Source organism: Peromyscus eremicus, chromosome 5 (genome assembly GCF_949786415.1).
Source record: "Peromyscus eremicus chromosome 5, PerEre_H2_v1, whole genome shotgun sequence".
NCBI lineage: Eukaryota > Metazoa > Chordata > Mammalia > Rodentia > Cricetidae > Peromyscus > Peromyscus eremicus.
In genome coordinates, this window is record NC_081420.1 from 107523413 (window position 1) to 107550205 (window position 26793).

Here is a 26793-nt window from a genome sequence, read left to right on the forward strand (position 1 = left end):
TCATTATCTCAATTTTCTCAGGGTTCCATAAAGATGTCTTGCCCTCAGACAGCAGGAAGCTATTTGAGAGAACATAATGCCCACATTCCCAAGAGGTGGTCATTTGGGTCATTTGGTGTGTTATGAATGTTTGTCATCATTTAGTGGGGGATATAAAAACATAGGATAAAAGGACAACTATTAATCTTGGATATTTTACATTGTTATGAATTTTGATAATATTAATATAAAATTAAAGCTACAGTTACAGATTTCCTTAGCTACTATAGACAGTAAATTCGGTATAAAACTTTGAACTCACCAAGATAGGATAAATAATAGAATAATTTCTGTGAATTTGACAAATACAAGTGGACTAGGTATTATAAATGTAATTCTTACTTGATAACTGTTCTTATTATATATAGTTATTCTGTTAAAGTTAAACCCTTTGTCAGGGTGTTTTGTGTAGTACAGGTCAATTAAAGAAGTCATTAAAAGATGAAATTTTAAGCCCTTTGTGGCAGTAGGAAGGTTCAGCCTCTCTGATGTACTGAACCCCAAACAGCCATACAAATGCATATTTATTGATTGTTGCTGTACAAAGCTGTTTTTTGGGTAAAATATTTCCTCATACCAAGGTCCCTAATCTAATCTATATGTCTCTCTGGAGTAAGCATCACATACCCTCATAAAGTTTAGTTCTTTATTGTGTTTTGTTTGTAATATACAATAATCCTAGTTTAAGATGAATTACTAAATAGTTTTAATAATAAAAAACTCAGAGCCAGATACTGGAGTAAAAACTGAGGGATCAGGGAAGCAGAAAGAAGCCAGCCATGTTCTTACCACTAGAAATCCTCAGCCAAAGAGAGAGACCTACTTCCTGTATACCCACACCTATATGCCTTTCTGTTCTGGCGTGTCACTTCCTTTCTCCACCCAGCTACATCACTTCCTGTCTGTCTGTACAGACCTTCAGACCTCAATAGTTAGTCTGGGATTAAAGGTGTGTGCCAACATGCTTGCTCTGTTCCCAGTGTTTCCTTGAACTCACAGAGATCTAGATGAATCTCTGCCTCCCGAATGCTAGATTAAAGGCATGTGCTATCATTGTCTGACTTCAATGTTTACTACAGTGGCTGGTTTTTACTCTGATCCTCAGATAAGCTTTATTAGGGTGCACACTATATTGGAGGATACAATATATCACCACATTTCTTCTTTTTATGTCTAAAATAAAAAAGTTATAACTAATATAAGAAAAACTATATACATTAAAAACAATAACTACATACAATGTATACAAGCAACAAATACATCAACAATGTCTAGTCCATTTACATTTGAAAAATTCAGCAAAAATATTCCTTTTGGTGACTCCAACATGTACCTAATTTACTTTCTATCCTAACTTGTATTACCAACTGAAAATTATCTTTTGATGTCTTTCAAGTTTATACACTTTACACCTCTTTAGAGAGTTTCTTTTCTGAAACTGTTAACAAGGAAAACTGTAACTACAACTATCTAATCTTTAGCTCCCTCAGAGGCCCAAGAAGGAAATAATATTAGCTAGTTAAACAGGAAGTGCAAACAATTGGCTTCCAAAAATATGAGTTATGACAGAAACAGCTAGCTGCTTGGACAGTCACCCGACATTTTTCTGCAATGTTGGGGTATCCTCTTTGGCCTACAGGCTTAGCATATCAAACAGATGCATTTGAGAAGCAGGATTTTCTAAAGAGCCTTCCTACCTTGTCTTGGTAAGGATTGCCAGTCCTTTGTTTTGTGTCTTGCTTGTCCATTTTGGACAGCATACTAATGGCAGTTGAAGTGAGGGCACTTTTTTGCTCAGTAGTTAACTTTTGCCACAATGAAAGTAAAATCCATATGGAGTTTCTTCAGTGCTCATCATCTTCTCTCAAGTAGATTGGTGTTGCTAGGAGCAGACATGTCTCACAGTCATAAAAACAAAAAACAAAAAAAACCCTATTATTAAAACATCTTAAATGCCATATTCTGCAAATCTCTGAAGTGTTTGAAGATGACATGTCCATCTAAAATGTATCTGTGCTTGATCTTCAAAACATACCTAATATGACTATAAGTTCAATTTTAATGAATAACTACTAACTTACATTTTTTTATATCCTAATAGTTGGTAATAATAATTTTCAAGGATTAGAAAATTGCATTACATTGTTACATGAGCTGTATAGGTACAGTACTTTGAACATGATTAAAAATATATGTATAATATATTCTAACAAAATTAATCTCAAATTTTTATCCACATACAAAATTTGTATAAAAATATAAAATTCCAATCCAATGCAAAATATTTAAAACTGATAGTTGCCTTCTAAAAGTAGTTTCAATAATATATCTTTTTATCTTATCATATCCATATCCTCTCTTTTTTCTTTTCAGAGTAGATTCAATAATCTACCTTTTATTCTGTCATTTTTATATCTTTTTTCCAGAGTAGATTCAATAATCTACCTCTTATTTATATCTTCTTTTTTTCTTTTTCTTTTTCTTTTTTTTTTTCAAACAAGAACCTTAAAGGCAATCTCCTTTCTTTAGCCTTTCTCCTGACAATTAACAACAACTTGTAACCAATCATCCTAAACAATGACAATTATCCAAAACCCATTGAATGACCAAAAACCACCCACCCCACCACTTAGGAATGTGGCCTCATGTTCTTAAAATTACTTCTTGCTGTCTGGGGGTGAAGGCATCTTTTGGTAATTCTGAAAAAAAATTTGGGGTTATTTGTCAAGTCCTGGGAGAAGTAGCTGTATCATTTGTTGACCAGTCTCTGCATAATGCAAAAATGCAGGGCTTGTCTCAAGACTTTGCTCAGGTAGTCTGTGAGGCTGGATCATCTCATCTAGCCATCCTGAAATTGTCCTGAGCAGTTTGTAGTCAAAAGCAGATCTTTGGGTGGTATTTGTCAGCTTAGTAGTATTATCATTGTCCATGTGAAATCATCATTGGGGGGCCCCATCATATTTTTGGAGACTTCAAATTTGCTGTTAGACATGGTCATGATTCCCTGCAGAAAACTGATAGAGACTCAAACATGAAAATATGTACAGGCAACTAGATGAAGTCTTTGTTCTAAAATTAGTTAGTAATTTATATGACCATTAATATCATGACAAAAATTTAATATATATATTAATCTTATAAATTTTGATATAAAATTTATATCTTAAGAAATGTTTTAAAGAATCAATAAAAACAAAGAATTATGAGACTAGTAGCAATAGAATAGTCCTTTTATTTTGGTTTTTCTTCTGTCCTGTATCAGGTGGCTCTTCTGACATTTTGCATTTTCTTTTAACAAGCATGCTTGGGTTTAGAGAAGGAGAGAGCCAAGCTCCAACTCCAAAGCCAGCTTTAATTTTTAATTGAACTGGGCCTAGATAAAGACCATTTGTGATAAGCGTCTGTAGAGAAGAGCAGAAACAAACATTTAGGAAGACTTATGAAATGTTATATGTGATATACCAATAGGCCAATTTACTGTTTTTCTTGAGACTTTTTTTTTTTTCTGGATGATTTGTCCTTTTTCTTCGGATGCCTCATTTGTCCAGTGTTCCTCAGATTCCTTAGCTGGATGCCTTCATTTTCTTGAAAGATAAAAACAAAACCACTTTCCCAATTCTAATTTTGAGGAGATTCCCTTTTGGTAAATTATATCTGGTTAAATGAAAAGCATTTGTTAGAGGTATAATTTAATTTAAACTGAGTGGTCAAGTTGGTTGATGAACTATCACCTCCTCTAATTAAGAGGTCTCTTTTAGCCGGCGGTGGTGGCGCACGCCTTTAATCCCAGCACTTGGGAGGCAGAGCCAGGCAGATCTCTGTGAGTTCGAGGCCAGCCTGGTCTCCAAAGCGAGTTCCAGGAAAGGCGCAAAGCTACACAGAGAAACCCTGTCTCAAAAAAAAAAAAAAAACAAAAACAAAAAAAAAAAAACAAAAAAAACCCAAAAAACAAAAAACAAAAAAAAAAGAGGTCTCTCTTGTTCAAATTTAACCTTTATCAATTTTGATGGTATCCATAGCTTTTCTTCTGTAGAAACAAAAATAAAACCTTGCCCCTAACATAATAAATATCCTGGTTTCCATTCTGAGGTCAGCACATCCTTAAAGTATATAGACTAATTTAATTTGGTAATTTTTTTCTATTATCCAATGTCTCTCTGCAGCTGTTGCTCCTTTCTCATTAGCACTGAGACAATTCAAAGTTAATAGAGCATTATGTAGTCTATTTTGGGGGGTTTTGTTACCCTTTTCTGTTTATTTAGCATATCTCTTAGGGTCCGATTTGATCTTTCTGACTGCTTGGTCTGTAGGATTGTGTGGCATACCTGGAATATGCTTTATATTGTAATAAGAAAAAAAAACTATTTCATTTTAACAGAGATATAGGAGAACTGTTAGTTTTAGTTTGGACAAGTATACCATGATGGCCATAACTTCAAGCAAATTATTGATTAAAGAATTACAGAATTTGGGACTCAGAGCAGTTGCCCATTGAAATCTTGAGTAAGTGTCAATGGTGTAGTGTACATATTTCAGTTTTCCAAATTCTGCTGAATGAAACACATCCATCTGCCATATTTCATTCTTCTGAGTACCCTTTGGGTTACATCCTGCTGGCAATGAAGTCTGATTGTAAAAGGAACAAGTAGGACATTTCCTTCCAATTTCCTTGGCTTGTTGCCAGGTTATGGAAAAATCGTTTTTTAACCCTTTACTATTGACATGATGTTTTTTATAAAATTCTGAGGCCTCCAGCATATTTCCTATCAATAGTTTATCTATCTTGTCATTTCCTTGTGCTAGAAGGCCTGGCAGACCACTATGGGATTGGATGTGAGTTATATATAAGGGATGATTCCTATTTCTGATTATATCTTGTAACTGAATAAATACTGAATTTAATTCTGACTCATCAGGGATAAATTCTCCAGTCCCAATATGTAATACCACTCTTTCAGCATACTGAGAGTCAGCAACTATGTTGAGAGGTTCTGAAAAATTTATTAATACCACCAGAATAGCATATAATTCCAGTTTTCTGACAGAATTATAAGGACTTTGAACCACTTTACTTAAATTTTCTGATTTCTAACCTGCCTTTCCTTGTTTGTTTGTGTCTTTATAAAATGTAGGGGCTCCAGATATTGGTGTTTCCTGTACAATGACAGACAGGATCCAGTTAACTCTCTTTATAAGTTGAATTCTATTTCTTTTCAGGTATTTAATGTTAATCTCTCCCAAAAAAATTACTGCAAGCTCTTTGCCAAGGTTCATTTTCTGCCCATAATTTGTAAAGTTCATCATTAGTTAAAGGTACTACAATTTCTGCTATGTCTATCGCTGTTAATCGACAAAGTCTCATCTCAATTTTCCTTTTAAAATCAACTCAGAGAACTTTTCCACATAAGTTTTTAATTTTTTACTCTATTTATTTAGTAGAAGTATAGTATATATTCCAATATAATATCTTCCCTCTGCATTAAAATTCCTATAGGAGAATGCTTAGAGGGTAGAATAACCAGAATACAATCAAACTTTAGATTGTGCATCCTGTATTTTCTTTTCCACCAAAGCCAATTCTCTCTCAGCTTCAGCTGATAATTCTCTTGGACTATTTAAGTCCTTGTCACCCTCTAAGGTTGTCCATAGATAGGAAATGTTTCCTAATAATTTTTGAAAGTCATTAATTGTCTGTAATCAATCTCTCCTAATTTGCACCTTTTGGGGTCTAATTTTTTGTAGACCTATTTTATATCCTAAATAATTAATAGAATCTCCTCCTTGTATCTTTTCAGGAGCAATCCTAATCCCCAACAAGCCATTTTTTTCTTTTTTATTTCTTCAAACCTTATTTCTAATGTATCTGCATTTGAATCAGGTAATAAAATATTGCCTATGTAATGATAAATTTTAGATTCAGAAAATTGTTTCTGTATTACTTCCAATGGTTGTCATACAAAATAGTCACACAGGGTTGGGCTATTAACATTCCCTGTGGGAGAAGTCTCCATTAATATCTCTTAACAGGCTGAGAATTATTATAAGTAGGCACTATGAAGGCAAATCTTTCTATGTCTTTTTTTGTAAGGGTATTGAGAAGAAACAGTCTTTCAAATCAGTAACTATAAGAGGCTATCCATTAGGTAATAGAGTAGGCAAATGATTCCTAGATTGTAGAGAGCCCATTGGCTGAATTACCTTGTTAATTGCTCTTAGGATTGTTACTATTCTCCGCTTACCAGATTTCTTTTCAATAACAAATACAGAAGAATTCCAAGGGCTGGTTGATTCTTCAATATGCTGAGCATTTAACTGCTCTTGTAGCAGCTGTTCTAAGGCCTGTAGTTTCTCTGTTTTTAAAGGCCATTGCGGAACCCATACAGACTTGTCTGTTAACCATTTTAAAGGTAGAGCTGTTGGTGTCTTTGAAAGATCAGCAGCTGTTGTGCCCTGTTCTTGTACAATCTGGATGGTCGGTGACTGTTCTTTATAATATTTTTCTCAAAAACATGTTACTTTATGGTTTATTTCTGAAGTTGAAGAAATGTTAATCTGGGTATTCCATTGTTGTAATAAATCATGTCCCCATAAATTTATAGCTATATTAGTCACATATGGTTTTAATTTTCCTCTCTGTCCTTCTGGCTCTATACATTCAAGCCATCTTGCACTCTGTTTCACTAGAGATAATGTTCCTATCCCTACCAGCTGAACATTTACATCCTGAAGAGACCAATTTGGATGCCAAGATTCTGGTGCAATTATTGTTATGTCTGCACATATGTCTACAAGATCCTCAATAAAAACATCATTTATTGATATTTTTAATTTTGGTCTTTGTTCATTTATAGAAGTTTATCAAAAAAATTCACTTTACGGTTTCTCCTGAATTTTTTCTCTCTTCTATAACTATTCTAACATCCCCAAACAATCTTTTCTTTTTAACAATAGGCATTAGGTTATCTAATTGCCCTGGGAAGGGTTTTTTTTCTAAGATGGCAGGGAACAACTGAACTGAATTTGCCATAGGGGCCTGTGAGAGATCCCTCAGGGAGTTTCCTGATGATAAAGGCAAAGGATTACCTTGTCTGTCCCTTGTTGATTTACATTCACTAGTCAGTTTGCCTTTACCATGCCTTCTGCATATTCCAAAAGGGAGGAGCATTCTGTTGCCATTGTTCCTTGAAGTAACATTGTTTCTAGGAACACCCTGTTTACACTCTCTTTTTAGGTGACCTTTTTTACCTTAATTAAAGCATCTGACATTATTATTTTTCTTCAGAACTCTGGAAATCACTTCTCCTATCCAAATATCATCATGGTCATGAGATTAAATATTAATTATATATGTGATCCATTTCTCCTAGGGTGCTGACCATGCTTTTAGTGGCCTACTTACCCTTTTGCATGCTGCATTGGCATTTTCAAAAGCCAGAGTTTCAATTATTAACTGTCTAGCTTCTGATTTGGTATCATTCTATTTACTGCTGAAGACACCCTTTGTAAGAAATCCATGAAGGTTTCTTTTGGGCCCTGTAAACTTTTTAAATCATTCAATTTTCTTTCCTACTTCTTCAATTCTGTCCCAAGCATTGAGAACTCCCATTCAGCACAAAATTAACTTGAGGTCATCATATAAAGATTGTCCTTATATACCAGCATAATCACCTTCTCCAAGATGTTGGTCTTGGGAAATTTCCATATCTCCAGTCTTACATCATTGTTCTCTAGTCTTAGCCTCTTCTTTACACCAGGTTCTCCATTGTAACTGTGGACTGGCCTCTAGGACAGGTGTAACCAAATCTTTCCAGTCCTGAAGGATAATTCTATTACTAGTTGACCACCAGTTTAATATCTGCTTTACAAATGGAGTATGCATACCATATGAGTCTACAGCTTCTTTAAATCTCAAATCTAACATTTCCTCTGGAGTCCAGTTAGCTCATACACAGCCTTGAGCATTTGGCAGTTCCTATAAGGTTACCAGATAGAATAAGGTTGGCTGTTTCAAAATGTCAGGCTGTTTCTGTGTAACTTTATAAATCAGTGCTGAGATATGTTCACCTTTAAATTCTTCAGTCTGGGTTTGAATTTCTCTTTGATTTGTTTTAACAAGTTTTTCTAAAACTTTTAACTTGGCACTCAAATTAACCAACCTTTTAAGTGCTAAAACAAAAATATCAAACAAATAATATTTATAGTTAATATTATGTAAATCCCATCAGCATTAATTATCTTCTCATTTAATTGCTCCATTTTAAGACTGCCTAATGTGTTATCAAACAGAGACCAAATTTCCCCGTTGTAAAAATATTTCCCATTTTAATATGCAAAAAAATCTCTTTTAACTAATTTCTCCCTTTAAGATATCTTAATTGTTCATAGGTGTGTGGATTAATGTCAGGGTCTTCAATTCGATTCCATTGGTCCACATGTCAGTTTTTATGCCAGTACCAAGCTGTTTTTATTACTGTAGCTCTATAGTAGAGCTTGAAGTCAGGGATCGTGATGCGTCCAGAGGTTGTGTTATTGTACAGGATTCTTTTGGCTATCCTGGATTTTTTGTTTTTCCATATGAAGTTGAGTATTATTCTTTCCAGGTTTGTGAAGAATTGTGTTTGTATTTTGATGGGGATTGCATTGAATCTGTAGATTGCTTTTGGTAAGATTGCCATTTTTACTGTTAGTCCTGCCTATCCATGAGCATGGGAGATCTTTCCATTTTCTGACATCTTCTTCAATTTCTTTTATCAGGGACTTAAAGTTCTTGTCATATAGGTCCTTCACTTGCTTGGTTAGTGTTACCCCAAGGTATTGCTCACTCATAGGAGGATACTAGACGTGGAACAAAGATGACTGGACTCCTACTCACATCACTAGGGAGGCTACCTGGAAAACAGGACCCCAAGAAAGATACGGGGATCACCCAATGACTGAGAAATGGAAGAGATCTACATGAACAGCCTGGACATGAGTGGGGGTAATGAAGGGCGATGGTCCAGGGAAAGAGAGCTTGGGGGAGTGGGAGATCCCAGCTGGATCAAGAACAGAGAGGGAGAACAAGGAATAGGAGACCATGGTAAATGAAGACCACATGAGAATAGGAAGAAGCAAAGTGCTAGAGAGGCCCATAGAAATCCACAAAGATACCCCCACAACAGACTGCTGGCAATGGTCGAGAGACAGCCCAAACTGACCTACTATGGTGATGGTATGGCCAAACACCCTAACTGTCATGCTAGAAACCCCATCCAACGACTAAGGGATCTGGATGCAGAGATCCATTTCTAGGCCCCAGGTGGAGCTCTGGGAGTCCAATTAGCTAGAAAGAGGAGGATTTATATGAGTAAGAATTGTTGAGACCAAGGTTGGATAAAGCACAGGGACAAATAGCCAAACGAATGGAAACACGTGAACTATGAACCAATGACTGAGCGGCCCCCAACTGGATCAGGCCCTCTGAATGGTTGAGACAGTTGATTGGCTTGATCTGTTTGGGTCTTAAATCACCTAATTGTGTAACAAGCTGTCTTTGTAGCTCAGATTATTGTTAGTTTCCTGTGTCAGCCTGAGCTATGAAAAAACCCTAGGATTATTTCTATTCATCAAAATTGTACAGCTTAAGAAGAAATCATCTTTATACAGCCCACAGAATAAAGGCCCATAAGATTGAAACAGAATCATAAGATTACATGCACATATTACACGGAAATGCATGGTAGTGGTGAGAATCCACAGCTTGTTTTGCATGTGTGAAATCACAGACAGAAGCAACCAGTTTGCAGAGTTTTGGGCCCTATAAGCCTTGCTTGAGGAGGTTTATCCATCAGAGAGTTTTTCATCTGGTAGGTTGACATCTGAGCTATTAGTTGCCAGCTACTACAATATTCCATGGACCATGGCACCTCTTTCCTGATGTGTCACTTTTGTGTATCTTTATTTTTTCCTTAAATTTTATATGCCCCAGCAAAATCTTTCAAGCAATGAAAAAATTATAATGGGATTACTTTCTGTTTTTTAAGTGAATGATTACAATGAATATAAGAAAAAAATGTTTCTTATTTTCCTTACGTGATTAAAATTTTACATATTACAGGTGAAAAACAAAGTATTTCCAAGGACCCACATACATTGATGTCTAAACAACGTGTTACAGATTAACAAAGTATAAGCAAGCAAGGTATTTTTCTCAGCCAGTTCTTTTACTGGGAGGCTGCATTTTGTGGTTACAAAGAAAGGATTAATCATTTTATTATTTATCTCAGAAGGAAATCTTATAACAAATCTTAAAAAGATCACAAATCTAAACTTTTGTATATGAAAAACAATCAGCCATTTCCATGTTAAATCCTCAGGGTTTATATTCACTCAACAAGCATTTTTTTTTGTATGATATCACATCAGAAATTTGAGGGCAGAAATGGGTACAAGGAATTTATCATCACCTTTGATCACCAACCCATCCTAGCAAGAAAGATATGTCAGCCAGAATTGCCAGGCTGCCACTGTTGTTGTCCTTGACCTCATGGAGTCCCTTGTTCAACCATCAAAAAGTGTTTAAATTGTTCACCAAGATTTTCCACCTTAAAGCCTTGAACAAAATCATCTTAACCCAGCTTAACAATCTACATGTCTAAATTCTTTCTGAAGGTGGTGGTTGAATCGTTGATCTGCTTTAGCAGCAATGTTCCGAAAAAGTCAGTCACTATAATTGTAAGTACCAGTAACACTGCCCAGTGAGGGGCTAGAAACCCCTCAGAATTTTCATACAACCCATAGTTTATGAGGGACATGGTGACTGTGAGAGCAACAAACAGAACTATGCTCAGCAGCATGAGATCCTCAGGACAAGTAGTCCTCAGGGCTTCCTCAAGGTTCACCCAGCATATTTGTGCTAGGGTGTATTCCATGAGTTCCAAAGCTGCTTGCTGTTCTTCGTGAATGGCCCTCAGAACACACAAACATATAATTATATATCGTTATTATTATTATTATTCTTGTTGGTTATATATTTTACATGTTACATATGTTATAATTTTTTATAATATGTATAATATATATTACTCAAAACAGTTTATTGTAGAAAAAGAATAATACCAAAAATATCCCTTAATGAAACAGTTAACTGCTAAATTTTAAGATTGAACCATTGACAGATAAAAATACTAGAATTCCTTCAGGCTTTTTATATAATGAACACTATTAGCCACCATATGTACCCCAAAATATGACATTTCAGCATCAGTTTTAACCAAAGACTAATCTGTAAATCCCAATACCATCCTCCCCAGATAGGAAAAAAGTTTCTGCTCAGTAGTCAGGCTTTCCTTCCTCCTAGTCCCTGATGGATACTTGCCAGGATATCAAAACTTCTACTTTTCTGCTTTCATTCTTTGCATTCTACCTTTGAAACTTGAAAGAAACGGGCACACCCTGTGGAAATCAGCATTTCTATCAGATCTTAAATATTTTCTTTCTCTGCTTTTATGTTTAGAAAAACAGAAAGTTGGCTGGGTGGCAATGGCACATGCCTTTAATCCCAGCACTCCAGCACTCGGGAGGCAGAGCCAGGTGGATCTCTGTGAGTTTGAGGCCAGCCTGGTCTACAGAGCAAGATCCAGGACAGGCACCAAAACTACACAGAGAAACCCTGTCTCGAAAAAACAAAAAAACAAACAAACAAACAAAACAAAAAACAAAACAATACAAAACAAAAACAAAAACCAAAAAACAAAAAGGAAAAAAGAAAGAAAAAGAATTAAAAAAAAAAACAGAAATTCTCTCCATATTATATATCCATCTATTTTTTTAAAAAAAGAATAAATTGTCAAGGAAAGTGTTTGAAATACTAAATGAATACTCTGAATACTTTTCATTAAGTGATTTTACACTTAAGGCACATATCTTAAAAACCTAACTCCACGAAGGACTATTTCTTTTATTTTTGAGGTTATAATATAATTACATGACTTTTACCTTCTATTTTATCACTCCAAACACTTCTTTCTTGCTCTCTTTCAAATTCATGGCCCCTTTTCTCAGTAACTGCTATTACAAGCACACAAGTGTGTGTGTGTGTGTGTGTGTGTGTGTGTGTGTGTGTGTGTGTGTGTTTGTTTGTTTGTAATCCTAAATACAATCTACTCAGTTTGCATAATGTTATTAGTAGGTATACTTTCAGGGATGAGTATTTGGTATTTAATAAAAAATTGGAAAGCCAGTTTCTCCTACTCCGCAGTCTGCATTGCTCAGTTGCCTGTAGTTCTTTGCATTGAGGCCATAAGCTTTGCCCCATCCTCTTTAGCATGGCTACTGCTGTCCTTATTCAACTCATGTTATGCAGTCATGTTTGTAAGACTTGCTAAGGAAAGGAGACTCCTCCCCCTCACCAGCAGAGTGTCTTACTGAATAGTCCTGGGCTAGGGACCTAGGACTATTCCTAGTTTGTTTGGGAAAACAGATTCAGACTACAGGCACAACTACAAACTACTGTTTTGAATAGATCTAATCAATAAGGTCTCTTAAAAAGAACTCAAATTACAACCTAGTCAAGTTTAAGATCGTATTCTTTGTTCTTTACAGACTTCCATGCTCTTTACATTAACTGAAACATTAGAACACAGTATATTGACTCTGCCTTTGCATTTTAGTTGATATTTGAATCTAGAAACAGTTTATAACACTATAGTAATACAATTTTTTATAATTATAAAATATGTCATATACTATCTATTTTTTCTTTTGATTTCCCTCCTTTCTTTCCCTTCCCTTCTTTCTTTTATCTCTCCTAAATATACATTGTTCATCTTCAGATTGATTTTGAACCTTGGTTTTAGAGAAAATATTCTTGAGAAGCAGTCACACACGTGTCATGCTTTTCACGTCAGTTCAATCCCTCTGTAAATTCTGTGGGAACACATAAGGTATTGAAATATGCCTTTGCTACCCCCTTTCCCTATCTGATGAGCATATTGATGGATCCACATTTCTTCGTTAGGGGCTCTTAGGAGTGAGAAAGATATTTTCAAGCAAGATTTTTTTTTTCACTTTATTTTTGAAAGCTTGCAAGTCGTGACTTATAGGTGGAATCTTTTGCTTGTTTTAGGAAAGGTATGGCATGGAAAATGTACTTATTTTTGTGTAATGAAACAATATTTCTTCTGTTTTCTCATTTGTAGACACAGGAGGGAGTTAGAGTAAATAGTCTGCCAGTCTCTGACATACAAGATCTTTTAACACAATCATCTTTAATATGTGATTATGGTAAATAAGTATAGGAAACCCATTTAGCAATGTACTCTGAAGGCTATACTGAATATATGTGCCTGCATTTCTTCAAGGTATCAGACAGTAGCTGACTCACAGATATGGTTGTTTGGACAATGTCTTGGCTCTTGTCTTTATGATGGCTGTGTAACAAAAGGAGCTCATGAGTCTTCTGCAAAGGTATATGTGTTGGGGGTGTAGTGTGTGTTTGTGTATGTGTATTGCTATATTCCCATTTTAAAATGTCTATCCCTTTTTTAATACAAGACAAAAAGTCTTTGAAATAACTGATAATACAATTTCTCACTAATGTTAGGCTACACTTCCATCTTTGGCAAATAAAATGAAACCTTGGTAGTTCTTAATTCAGATCTTACCTCACTCTGTTACTTTATATTTGGCTGTGTTTTCTATTAACAGTCTAATCTATCAATAAGTACATACATGAATACATTCATTGGAACTGATATCCTTGAGAAGACATTTGGAAACAAATTGGTGTTACTATTTAGATAATATCTCTCATATACATTACTGGTACTTGATTGAATATGGCCATAGCAGCATCTGATTCTTGTGTGTTTTACAACTAGTTTATTTTATTCATTATTTTATGATTTTTAAAGTAAGAGTCATCTATTTTTCAGCTTCTACCCTCACAATTTCCTGATGAAGTCAGTGCTTTATAATGTAGAAGGAATTTGTATCTGCTCTAAATGAACAATTAACAAAAATTCATCCTTTTAGGAAAGAATGAATTCTCCACTTAGAGCATGACAGTTTATTTTAACATCTTCTGTACACTTCAGTAACTTGAAGAATTCTGCATGCTAGTACCCCAAAATGATCCTTGGCTTTCAAATTGCTGATATTAATAAGATGGGCTTTCTTCTGTTCCTGAATTACCATATCACACCCAATGAAATCACACTGATCCAATCAAATTCCTGGATGGCTGACCTTTATTAACTGGTTATTTGGAAACATAATTTCAGAAGGCTCTATCTTATAATGAAAATTAAAAAAAAATCACAGATATAAGATTGTTTCTCATTGACCAAAAATGTAAAGGATTCTCTGGAGGCATATATAAATTAAGCTTTGAAATATGGCAAGTCATAAGAAACAGTATGTGTTGGTATATAAGATCCCATTAATTTGGCTACTTTAATTACACAGTTCCCTGCTTTTTGTGTCTATTTGATGAGTAAGACTGGCAAATGCTTACCAAACAAAATACAGTCTTTATTTTATTGAGTTTATTTTATCTTTTCCAAGGAAATGCACTTTCTTCTACTTATGTTTCTTTCAAGCACTTTGGATTTTATTATGTACAAGACACCATGTGGGTATATGGACAACACATTCAGACCTTTTGTCCAACTAAATTATCTGAAGCTATCTATGCATAATTTATGTAAAGAATGAGGTTGTACTCTTGACATTATGATTTCCAGGATGAAAAAAAAAGTTTTTGTAATTTAAGAAGTAAGAGAGCAGTGTTCACTTTTTACAGGGACTATTAATTCCCAGGTCAAAGTACTTTGAACTCCTTTTGTTTTGAGCCATCTGACAGCCTTTATGACCCTAATCTCATGTGACACTCACATTCTGAAATGAGCAATTAAAAAAATTCCTGGTACTATCCAGTCAAATTCTAGTTTTGTTTGTTTTGATCATTTTATAAGCTTGTCATAGAGATCAATATGAGACAGAAAAATAATTAATATTAGGGAAGTTAGACTGTTTTATAGCTTTTAAATCTACTTTACTCTTATGCACTTTTCAAAATTAGTGACACCTTTCTGGCCTCATCCAGCCCCAAAACACAATGTACAAAAATGATAAGTTATTATTTTATATAAATGACATACATCATCGAGAGGCTTTAGAGGAACTAGATAAAAGACTCACACTGGGTAATTGAAGTCAAGGTTAGAAAAAAATCATTTAAATAGTATGGCAAAGAATTTTGTTTTCCAGGCAATAAACTAAACATTTTCTTATCTCCTAATTTTATAAAAATAAATGATAATCTTTGACACCAGTTTAAAAACTACCATAATAATCACAAAACAACAACTGAAAAACAAAAACACAAAACGCACTAGGTTCAGATAGAGATTCGAGGAACACCTCAATGAGGAGGTTCTTTATGATATTTTAAAGTTATTATTATTTTCTTTCTCTGTGTCTCTCTTCAGACTTGAAGTGAAGAGGCCAGCACACCAGACATGTCACTGTGCACAAAGTAAGCTACAACAAAAGCTTGCTGGTTTGGTTAATGAACCAGAACCAGAATAGTTTACCCAAATAAAATGTAGACAATGTCTGCTCTACTTCAGCCAGATACAACAGAAAACACTATGCCATCACCCTCACCATAGCAGAAAGGACCCAGTAAGGCACAAAGATGTCATGAGAAAGCTGAAACAAAGCACAGTACCCATTGCAGACTGGAGTTTGAGGAGCCCTGAAAGCAGCTGAAGCTTGCATTTCCATATGGCTATAATAAAGCCTATAGATTAACACATGGATGGTGAGTGATGAATGAGATGGGCTTCTTTAGCACTGTGAGAAGTGGAAAGTCCCAGCTACCACCATGAATATATTTAACAAGTCAATTATGAAGTGTTTAAAACAAATGAAGAAACAGATGATTGTGGCCAAGATTACTTTCCAGATACCAGCTAGTATTGCCCTTGTTAGAGTAGAAATCCACATTCCTTAGAAGTGTCAGCACTGAGTAATATTAACAACCACCCTGAAGCCACTAGTATCTCACCCAGAAGGGGGGAAAATGTAACATGATTTTCTCTCTTTCAGACAAGGAGGCACAGCAGGAAGTGAAGCACAACAGAAATGAGGAATAATCCACAGTCTCAAAAGAAGAGAGGTAAAACAATAGCAGAAATACGTTCAGATTAATATGTTCGTGTTTCCAATTAAGTTTCCATATAAATATCAATTAGATACCATGAAGCTGGAAGAAGGAAGCTATGTCATTGAAAATGAAAATCAAACAATGGTACACAATGACATTAGAAATGTTACATTTGTCACAAATAGCAAAATAACCAACATGAAAATCTTTTAAAAAAAGTATCACCTTTTTTAACAGCAATTCAAGTGAAATGGCAACTCATCATTCAGCAGAAAATCCACTGTGGAGAACAGAGAGAAATCAGGGGCACAATATTTTCAAATGCTAAAGAAAGAAGACAGTATTCTGTAACTCTTGTCCCAATAAACACATCATTCAAGATGAAGGGGAGAGCAAGCAATCCTCAGAGGAAGGAGAACTAAAGATTTATTACCAGCAGTCATGTTCTCTAAGAACAGATAGGGAAGTATCTCTGAACAGAAGAAAACAATAAAACAAAGAACTCAGAACTGTGTGAAAGAAGAAAGACCATTGTAAGCAAATTTAGGGACGGCATAATAAACTTTTGGGATGTTTTGTGATGACTATGTCAAATATTATAATACCATTGATGTACTTTGTGTATGCATAAGAAATATAGAAGGTCACTTGTTACTAATGGCATTGAAAAAAGTGAATTCTCTGCTCTTAAACTGGTCAGATAATGCCAGTATGTATTGTGTGTTTTTATTCCTCACAGAAGTGGAAATATAGGCAGAGTAATAAAGCAACAAATGAAAGATATTCATTGAAGAAGGGAGGGAAAAAAGGACCGTCTTCATCCAAGACCACAGTTATATAAGTAGACAGCCCTAAGAAATCCACAACTAAATGTTATATTCATCAACAGCTGATTAGAAGTTAAATATCCGCCAGGCGGTGGTGGCGCACGCCTTTAATCCCAGCACTTGGGAGGCAGAGCCAGGCGGATCTCTGTGAGTTCGAGGCCAGCCTGGGCTACCAAGTGAGTTCCAGGAAAAGGCGCAAAGCTACACAGAGAAACCCTGTCTCAAAAAATCAAAAACCAAAAACAAAAAAAAAGAAGTTAAATATCCAGAACTAATAAATGTATTAATGTTTGAGTATAAAACAGTATAACAATTCAGAGATGTATTTTATGCTATTAAAGAACAGTATTACCATCATAAACATAAGGCCATCATGGAAATGGCTGAAAACTTTAAATATACATTAACAAAAAAATTATTCGGGATTGAATGCCACATACCAGAAATTAATTCTAAATACACAGAAAGTTATACAGTGTTCATGGATTAGAAGATTAAATGTACTAAGATTATCAGTTCTCAAATGAAATTTTAGATTTGTTGTCAAAATTTCTCCAAACATCCACAAAAATGTTTCTAAAATTAATGGAGAAATTTGAAGTTTGTAGAGTTGCTTTTTTTGAATCATGAAAAAAAGGAATAAAGGACAAAGAGTAAATCTACTCAATTTCAGACTTATGTGGGCTCAATAATCAAAAGCCAGTGATGTGTAGGTCTATGGAGCCAGAAGTGGATTACAGAAGTATCCCTCAATACAAAATTGAGAAATGAAAGGATAGTGTTTTCACTAAATAGTGCTAAGGACAGATTAAAAAAAAACAAAAACAAACAAACAAACAAACAAATAAAAAAAACAACTTCTAAACCCTGGTGTCTGTGGCTCACAACTTTAATCCTAGTACTCTGTAGGCTGAGGCAGGTGGATCTCTATGAGTTCCAGGCCAGCATGGTCTACAGATCAAGTTCTATGACAGCCAGGCTGTTAACACAGAGAAACTCTATCTCAAAAAAAAAAAAAAAAAGAAAAGAAAAGAAAATAGAAAAAAGAAATAGTCTTCTATGTCTCTATGTCTATTCGTTTTCCATTGTTGAAATGAAATACGTGAGTTGGATACATTATGAAGAAAAGGGGTTTACATATTCATAGCTTTTTGAGAACAAAGTCCAAGATTCAATTTACTTTGTCTGTCACAGTGTAATGATTCATGTATGAGAGAGCTCCAGTGTCAAAAGGAAGAAGGGGTTTGAATAAATAGAAGAGCTCTCTCCAATAGTCACTAGGACCTGATGAAGGGATCCCCTGGAGAGGGAAGTAAGGGCAACATAAACTCCAATTTCCCTTTGTCTGAATCCACTATATCTGGACAAAATGTCCAATGTGTTAGCAAACTAAAAACCAGATGACCACAGAACCTAATGTGGTGGACATGGAGAAAGAGAGAATGTGTAACATGAATGAGTCTCAGAAAGCCTTGGGTTCTTTCATATTTGAAAATCGGGGTATCAGTCTCCATCATCACCATTAATGTTTGGTAAGAAAACAAAATGAGAAGATGTGAATAATCACTTGGGCAATATACTCAGCATTTCTCTGTTCTTGGTTTTTATTTTTTCCCTTTTCTCTTGCTAGTCGTAAGGTCAGGCAATTGAAAATAAACTCTCATCCAGCTTCCATGTATATTTCTGTACAATGTTTTCTAGACTTTTTCTTAATCCCTTCATGGCTGTTCATAATGACTAAGAGTTGTTTAAGTCTTGATGCCTTTTCAAATAACAAGGGACAATATGAAGGGACACCAGTTAGCTGTTTAGACATTGACAAAGTAGACACTATTCAGATATCATGGAGTTCATAGCCTGGATTTAACTCTGCAATGAAAAAGGTAAACCCACATTTGACTTCTGCAAGCAAGTAAAATCCTACATAAATAAAATGAGAATCAGTGTCAGAAGCAATCATGGAAGTGAGAAGCAGGAACTCCAGGATGCTAAAGTGCCAAACAGTACAAGGAAGACTTTAGCTAAGAAATACAGGTAAGTGTCTAAGGTGTAAGGATGAAGCCTCCTCCTCAAAAAATAACCCCTGGATATACTGAAGAAAAGAATGTGGATGCCCCACATAAATATGATTTTATAACATGTTACATAAGATTACATAAATAGATCAGGTTTACTTATTTGAGACATGATCTTCCTATTATGAAGTTTTGGTTGTCTTAGAGCATGTTATGTGAGTCAGGTCAGCCTCAAATTCATTAGGATTTTTCTTTCTTTGCCTCTCAAGTGCTATGATTAAAGAAGTGAACCATAGAGCCCAAAAGGATCAGGTTCATAGTGCAAATAAGCAAAGTAATGTAGTGGTTTTAGTATTCATGATGGTAATGAATGTGGCACTGACTTATGTGAAAAAGGAGGAAGAGATCTTTTGCTTCATATGTAAGCACTCATTAACAGGTCTAAAGTAATGGCTCAGCAGTAAAGAGTTAATGCTGTTCTTGCAGAGGATAGATTCAGTTCCCAGAACCCACACGGAATGGGACACAAATTCATGTAACTCCAGTTCCAGGGCAGTCTGATGCCTCTGGCTTCATAGGCACCTGGACTCATGTGCATATACCTTCACACAGACACATACACATAATTAAAAAATAAAGTAAATTAAAAATAATTTTGTTTATGTTGGTTTTTATCATTATGGTAATTAAATTACATATAAAAGGGCCGATTTACAGGACACACCCAGAAAAATTGTCATTGTTCACAGAAAGATAAAAATGTCTTACTTTATAGTGTTTGTTTTAATGTAGTAATCCTCTAAAATTTCTGTAATGCAATACCAGCAACTGCTTTAAAGTGTTCGAAACCTCTTTTAGCTAAGGACCACTTTGAGAAACTATACTTAATTTGAGGAAGGTCTTGGATATTGTCAAGAACATTATAGAGCTTTAATATGAAAATTAAATGTAAAAAGTTTCCTCAAATTAACCTCAAAAAAATAATCAAATAGAGAAACAATTATGTGAAAACCGGATGGTTTTGCAAAATGATCCATCTGGATAGTTTTATACATCTAATATATTGATATAATATATCGATTTGTCCATTAGTTTAGTCAATCTTCACTAAATCATCATTGTCAAATGGAAGTGTTTATTTTACCTTGGAAGAGAAATTACCAGGATGAATTTATATCACTGAGGTGGAAAATACTAATACATCTAAGACAGTAATAAATAATCTCAGAGAAAATCCAAGAAAAGTTCTATCTAGATACCAGGGGAAATTTAATGGGTTTCTTTTGGATTGAGTGTTAAGAGCGTGGCTCTTTAGAAAATGTGGTATTTTACTTGTGTTCTCAGGGAAGTGTTTCTGACAGAGCAAATGGTAAGAGTAAAGACACCAACACAACTTAAAATTTCCAGAAGCAGAAGTGTGGCTTAAACTGCAAGGAAAGCAGTGGTGTTTCGAGGACACAGTGAAAGACTAGATGAGCACATGCTGCTCAACCATAGGGGAAGTCCTGCAAAATGAAATCTTAGGCAATTTCCTTGTAAAAATATAGAGTGCCCTTCCATAAACTGGAATTTTTTTTATCAGAATTCTAATTGTTCCTGTGATACAAACCTTAGTAGTTGTTACTCTACTAAGTACAACAGGCAGTTTTCATATTTTGGTGTATTTAAACACAGGTGGAAGTGGGCATAATTAAAATGAGATGCAGTTTCATGAAATGGTACCTTTGGATGGGACTTTTAACATGAGCACAGCTTGTGGGACTTGATGTTACTCTGGGTGTCAGTGCTGAAGGAAGGGAAGACTGAAGACACCCCTTCGTATTATCACAGACTTCATAAATGCTGTACACTTAGGATAAAACTGATTTATAAAAACTCACTAAAAATAACCTTAGCTCACTGGAATTTCTTGACTTTACAAATTTGTTTGACGTTTTGAATCTTGTAGCAACAAAGCTTAAAAAATAAGCTTGGTATAGACGATTGGAATTCCCAAGCTCCCCCGCCATCTTATGGGAGCATCTTCATGTGTTTGGCCGTGGTTTACTGAAAGACTGTTCTGCAGTATACGACATCTTCTGCTCTGCCTTCATGATCATTAAGCGCATTTTTTTTTTTACGTTGAATATGATGAGAAAGCACTGAAGACTTTTTTGTATAGGTAAGGGACATTTTCAAATACATACTTAGGCGGCCAAATGGGGCATATCTTAGAGGCTCAAAAAAAGTAGGATCACGGAAGCCAAGCAGGCTGGCTAATACAGCAGGTAAGAGGCTGTAGGGTATAGCAGGGTACAGACGTAAAACAGATGCAAAGATAATTTTTATCTCTGTGTGTTATACTCCATAGCATTCCTTTATTAGAGCCTTTTGTTCAGGAAGAAGGGTATATTTCTGCTCAGGCAGTGGACAAAATGTCTGTATAGAATTCACCTATTCTCCTGGGAGGCATGCCTTTATTTTGGTACTGCATTTGTTATCATTCTCCCCAGAGAACTGTGAATAAATGGAACACAGAGACCCCTATTTCTACATTATGTATTTAGGAAATGATCTGAACATTATAAAAATGAATTAAGTGCTTCAATATCAGCTTTCACATTTTCTTCACTTTTGAGTTTGGGTTGATATGTAAAAGTCAGACACTCAGGAGACTGAGATTCAACAGAGCAGGAGTTCACAGTAGTATTTTAAGACCTTAAAGAAGAAAAAGAAGTTTCAAAATCTATTATCGTTTTATGCTCCCTAATAATTATGACTATGACTCATACAAATCAACCTTTCAAATATCTTGTCATAAAATAAAGGACAAGTTACAGAGTTCCTTAATAAGAGGTTAGTAAAGAAGAAATGCATTATTCCAAGGCTTCATTTGGCTTAAGTTTAGAAGCCTCTAAACTTACCATTAAAATTCATTTCTGATAACATGTCCTAAAACTCCTCTTTCAAATTAATTTTCGTCTCATAGTTTTTACTAAATCCTGAAGATCCTTTTATGGTGTGTATAAAATGGTTATACAGTAATTCCATTCCTGGTTTTCATTCAAAAATCAGAGAGATGGGATGGGGTGATTTACATTTGGCCATATAATTATTCTGGCACTGAAATTCACAAAAGACAGATACCAACTCGGAGTACACCGACACAGAAATTGAAAAGGATGACACACCATGTAGCTGTAATAATCACTTCATCATCAATTAGTGTCATGAATAAATTACCCTCTTAAGTGAGAAATTATAGACAGCCCCACAGAGTCGACCAAATCTGGCAGCCCATGCTTCCCACAAATAAAATAGAAATACTGCATTTAATTAGCCCTGATTTTAGAGATTTTTTTTAATAAAAAAGAGGACTAAAAATGACAGGCAAGTATAAAAACATCCATCGGATAGGTTTATTTTATTATACCTTTCAAGAGACATACTTTTAACACACACCAAGTAAATACTGAAGTCTACCCCTAAAACATCTATATTTATTATCAAATAAATGTATTCACCTAAGATGACTGAAGAGAGGGAGGAAGACTGAAAGTCATAGAATACATTTTTCAGGTTCAGGTAGTAACTGATGTTCAATATCTTCTATGCATCATGAATTTTTGCTTTCTTAGATTGGAGTAATTTAATCAACTGGCTCTATCATTGAGATAATGTATACTAGACATGGAGAATATCCTAACTATAATATCTGAGTGCAGATTTACAACTATGCACAGTTTTTCCCTATATAATAATGGGTGTAACTCAGCACAATTAAGAATGGAAGCAGTTTCATAGTCTTCCTGAATCATGATTTTTCTACTAGGGCATATTTGGAAACACTCTGTAAAACTGTGGTTTCTTCTCTCCTGAGACTAGACCTTGCTATGAATAGTCTATGGTTCAGGATGCTCTTATTCCACACAATCCTTGGTCTCCCTTTGGTATTTTTATCTATGTGATGCTTTTGCAATGATCTCTATGTATCAACTCTTCTAAAGCAAAATATCAGTTACCCTCATTGGGGTGGTAGAGGGAAAAAAAAACTGAATATTCAAGACATATGTTGTTCTGTTTCCCAAGTGTCCTAGAGAATCTTTCATCACTGCTGAGGAGAGTTTTTTACCAAATGTGGTTATCTTTAGAAAATTCCTTAAAGCATACTTTTGAGCCCTAAGATATGAATTCTTTCATGTATCCCAGTTCATTCTTTATTTTGCTCATACAGAGTTCTTCATCCATATGTAATAAATTGTAAAACAATGATTTATTTTTCCAAATCACTTCATTGGCTACTTGTATCCATCAAAATATAGGTAAACACTTATGTAAAGTCTCAGAATATAACATCAGGTTAGAACTGCAATGGCACATTAAGGCAGACATCAGCACTTTAGGAAACAGCCCTGCCTGCACAAAATCACAGGTCCCTGATGCAAAGGTGCATATTAGAGTGAAGAAATGTGAATACTGGGTTCACATATTTGAAACAATTTTCTATAACTTACCTCATCTACACCTTAGTAGAAAAGTCAACGCTTTACTGTAAGATGAAGTCTTACTCTAGAGCCCATGCTTGGCATAGAACTTACAGAAACCTAGGCTGTTCACCAGCTAATGATCCTTAGTGTGACTCTGTTTTTGACTTCAAGTGCTGGCATCCTATACCTGTGTATCAGGCTCAGCTTTAGACTCATTCTTACATATTGAGCCAAACAGCATCTTTCCATCCTCCTTTTATCTTTTCCTTTCCTTGACCCATAGAGAACTTCATCATTCTCCAAGGTCAACTTTTGGTACTTTGAAGGATAATTTCACAAGGGGCATGCATTTCTCATGTAACTAAAAGGCTGCATTTCTTGAATTACTCACCCTGAGACATTATTCTTTAAAGAAGGTTATTATTGTCTTTTGTTGATATCCTTTCTAAAAGAGAGAAGTTAAGAGTGAACATGGGATTCCCGTGATATGTCTGATTAATGTGTGCTTGTCATCATGCTGTTAATTCTGCAGCCACTTATGATGATTATACAATTTCTCTTTCTGTAGCTAGATAATTCTTAACACTAAAAGTAGCCATATTTTATGACTGACCAATCTTATAAAAATTTGCATCTTCATGTATGCTTCCTTCTCAGCTTTATTCCTTCACCTATGGTATCTTATCAAAAATAATTCTTTTGAAAATATTTTCAAACCTATATGTGCTTTTTTAACCCATCAACAAGTCATCTTACTTTGCATTACCTACAAATACAACATAAATAAAAAACAACTGATTCTGGGCCCATAAAAATGAAGGTTATGAATCTTCTAGAAACCTACATAATCACAGTAGCTCAGTGTCTTTATGCATTTACACATGTGCATTTTCATAATTTTAGGTTCCATTCTGAGAGATTTTTTTCAGTCTGATGCAAGTAGCACCCTGGAACTTTGAACAGAGTTCCTAGTTGGTTGAGAAGCAATGAACTACCAACCTGCTATGCAAAACAGTGGAGGTTTCCCTTTTCTGAGCTATTCTCAGATGTTAGTGAAAGTAACTATTTCAGTAGTTCTCTAGGATTCACAAAACACCTTGCGTGACAAACAGAAGTTGTGAAAGTACCTTCTAAGCTCTAGACTCTAGAGAGTAGGACAAATCTGGCTCATTCTGCTATAATTCCATGCCCTTGTACAAAGAATGAGAAAGAAAGGACTGCATCAAAGGTTAGAGCTTTTGCTTTATTCATGGCTGGAGATATCTACCAGTTCACACTTGGCATTTCTTAATTTATTTATTGCCTCTCAGGGACTGCAGAGAGATGGCTCGCCTCTTCTAGAGGACTCAGGTTTCATTCTTAGCAACCACATGGTGGTTAACAACTGTGAAGAATGCAGTTTCAGGATATTAGATGTCCACTTTTAGCCTACACTAGCTCTTCACCTATGTGGTCCATAGACATACAGGGAGGCAAAACACTCACAAAATTATAAAAAGGAAAATGAAAATATACTAAAAATCTATTGATTGTGTCCTATTCATCCAACACAATGTTAAATATAAAGCAGAACATAGGATAACCCTGATCACTACTCAATGAAAGGAGCAACTAAGCAAAGAAAGCCACAAGTAGTTGCCAGATTTTCTTTGGCTTTATTTGATGAAGGGAATTAGCAATGGTTGTGCTCATTGTTCATTGGATATGACAATAAATTTGAAGCTTATTCCTGGTTTTCCTAGTCTTAACATATTATTATAAATTCTACATGTAATTATAAATTCTTTGTCAGGCACTGTATATTATTTCCCTGCTGACATTTTGCTTTCCTGGAAATTCATTAACACGAATCTGCCTTCTCATAACTCAGCTTATCATATTTTAGGAACTCCAGTCTTCCTGAGTCATCATTGTCATTTGCATTTCAGAGAAGAGGCTACTCCAGTGGAGGGAAGGCAAGCAAATTGGCAGAACTTGCAAGTGGCAGTGGATGTAGAATGTGTCTCTGACTCCCACCTCTGTTGATTTCCATTTCCCTGTACTACTTTCTAAGCTGTATGGTGCCTGGCACATTTTCACTTGACAGATGGTCATATGAGAAATGATGCATATAGAGATGCCCCTGACAATACGAGGAAGTTTATTGCTAAGACTTATTCCAAGTGCATATTGGTAGCCTTTTCCAAAGTAAAGGGTATTGCTTTATGAAGTTTACTGAGTAAAGTAAGTGATAAGAATCCAGAAGGTTGGGAATAGATTAGAGACAATTAAACAAGTGAAAACAAGTGTATTATATTGTTATGGAACCAGAGCCCCCTTTTCCTCTCAGACATTACACTTCAAGCTCAATAAACAGGCCTACTAACTTCTTTTATTCTGAAAACACAGTGCAGGTTATGTTCTTTTACAGCTCAGTATTTTTGAAGATGCTTCAGTCTTTGCCTGAAACACTCTGAACTGTATTTATCAGGTGGTACCTCTTGTTATTCAGGGCTCTGTGCAATAGTTACTTTTTTTAAAAATATTCTCTTACTCTTTTATTTCAGTTATTCTTCTCCTTACTCACATACTATTAATTCACTGTGTTATCTTCCTCATAGTGCTTAGGAATATGGGAAATGAGCTTCTATGCTTGTGTTTCTCTTTTCTTCATTAGAATATTGATTGAGCAGAGATAATTTCTAAATTATTTGCAAGTATAATCTTAGAATAAAAACAGTATCTGATATACACAAAACATTCAATAAATATGTAGATGAATGAAATAATGAATATTAAATTATTGTATGGAAATAAATAAGGTCATTTGGAGGCAAAATGATGAAAGAAAGAGAATACTATGTGCAGCTATGTGAAGTTGCTGATGGAGTAGAGACTGTCTCTGACTCTTCTAGCTGCTCTTGGAATACTTTTTCTCCTGCTGGGTTACCTCCTCCAGACCTGATAGGAGGGTTTAAGTCTAGTGCCATTGCATCTTGTGATGCTGTGTTTGGTTGATAGTCCTGGAAGGCCTGCTCTTTTCTGAATGGAAACTGAGGTGGAGTGGATCTGGGGAGAGGGGTGGTTGAGGAGACTTGGAGGAATGGGGCTAAAGGAGACCACAGTCAGGATGTACTGTATGAGAGAATTTTAAAAATTACCAAGGTAAGCAGAAACAATGTAGACTTTTCTACACTGCCAATCCTGCCTTCAGATTTCAGAAGGATTGTGTGACCCAGATGGGTCATGGGCATCACAAGAAAACCCACAGAATCAATTAACCCGGGCTCATAGTGCCTCACAGAGATTGAACTGAG

General features: G+C 35.3%; 1 long non-coding RNA gene across 1 annotated transcript; it reads left to right on the forward strand.

The window, feature by feature from the left end:
- Positions 1–13379: 13379 nt before the first annotated feature.
- Positions 13380–16731, forward strand: LOC131910735 (uncharacterized). Its single transcript, XR_009379205.1, has 3 exons — positions 13380–13485; positions 16132–16201; positions 16427–16731. It is a non-coding gene; the product is annotated as an uncharacterized LOC131910735 (long non-coding RNA).
- Positions 16732–26793: the final 10062 nt, after the last annotated feature.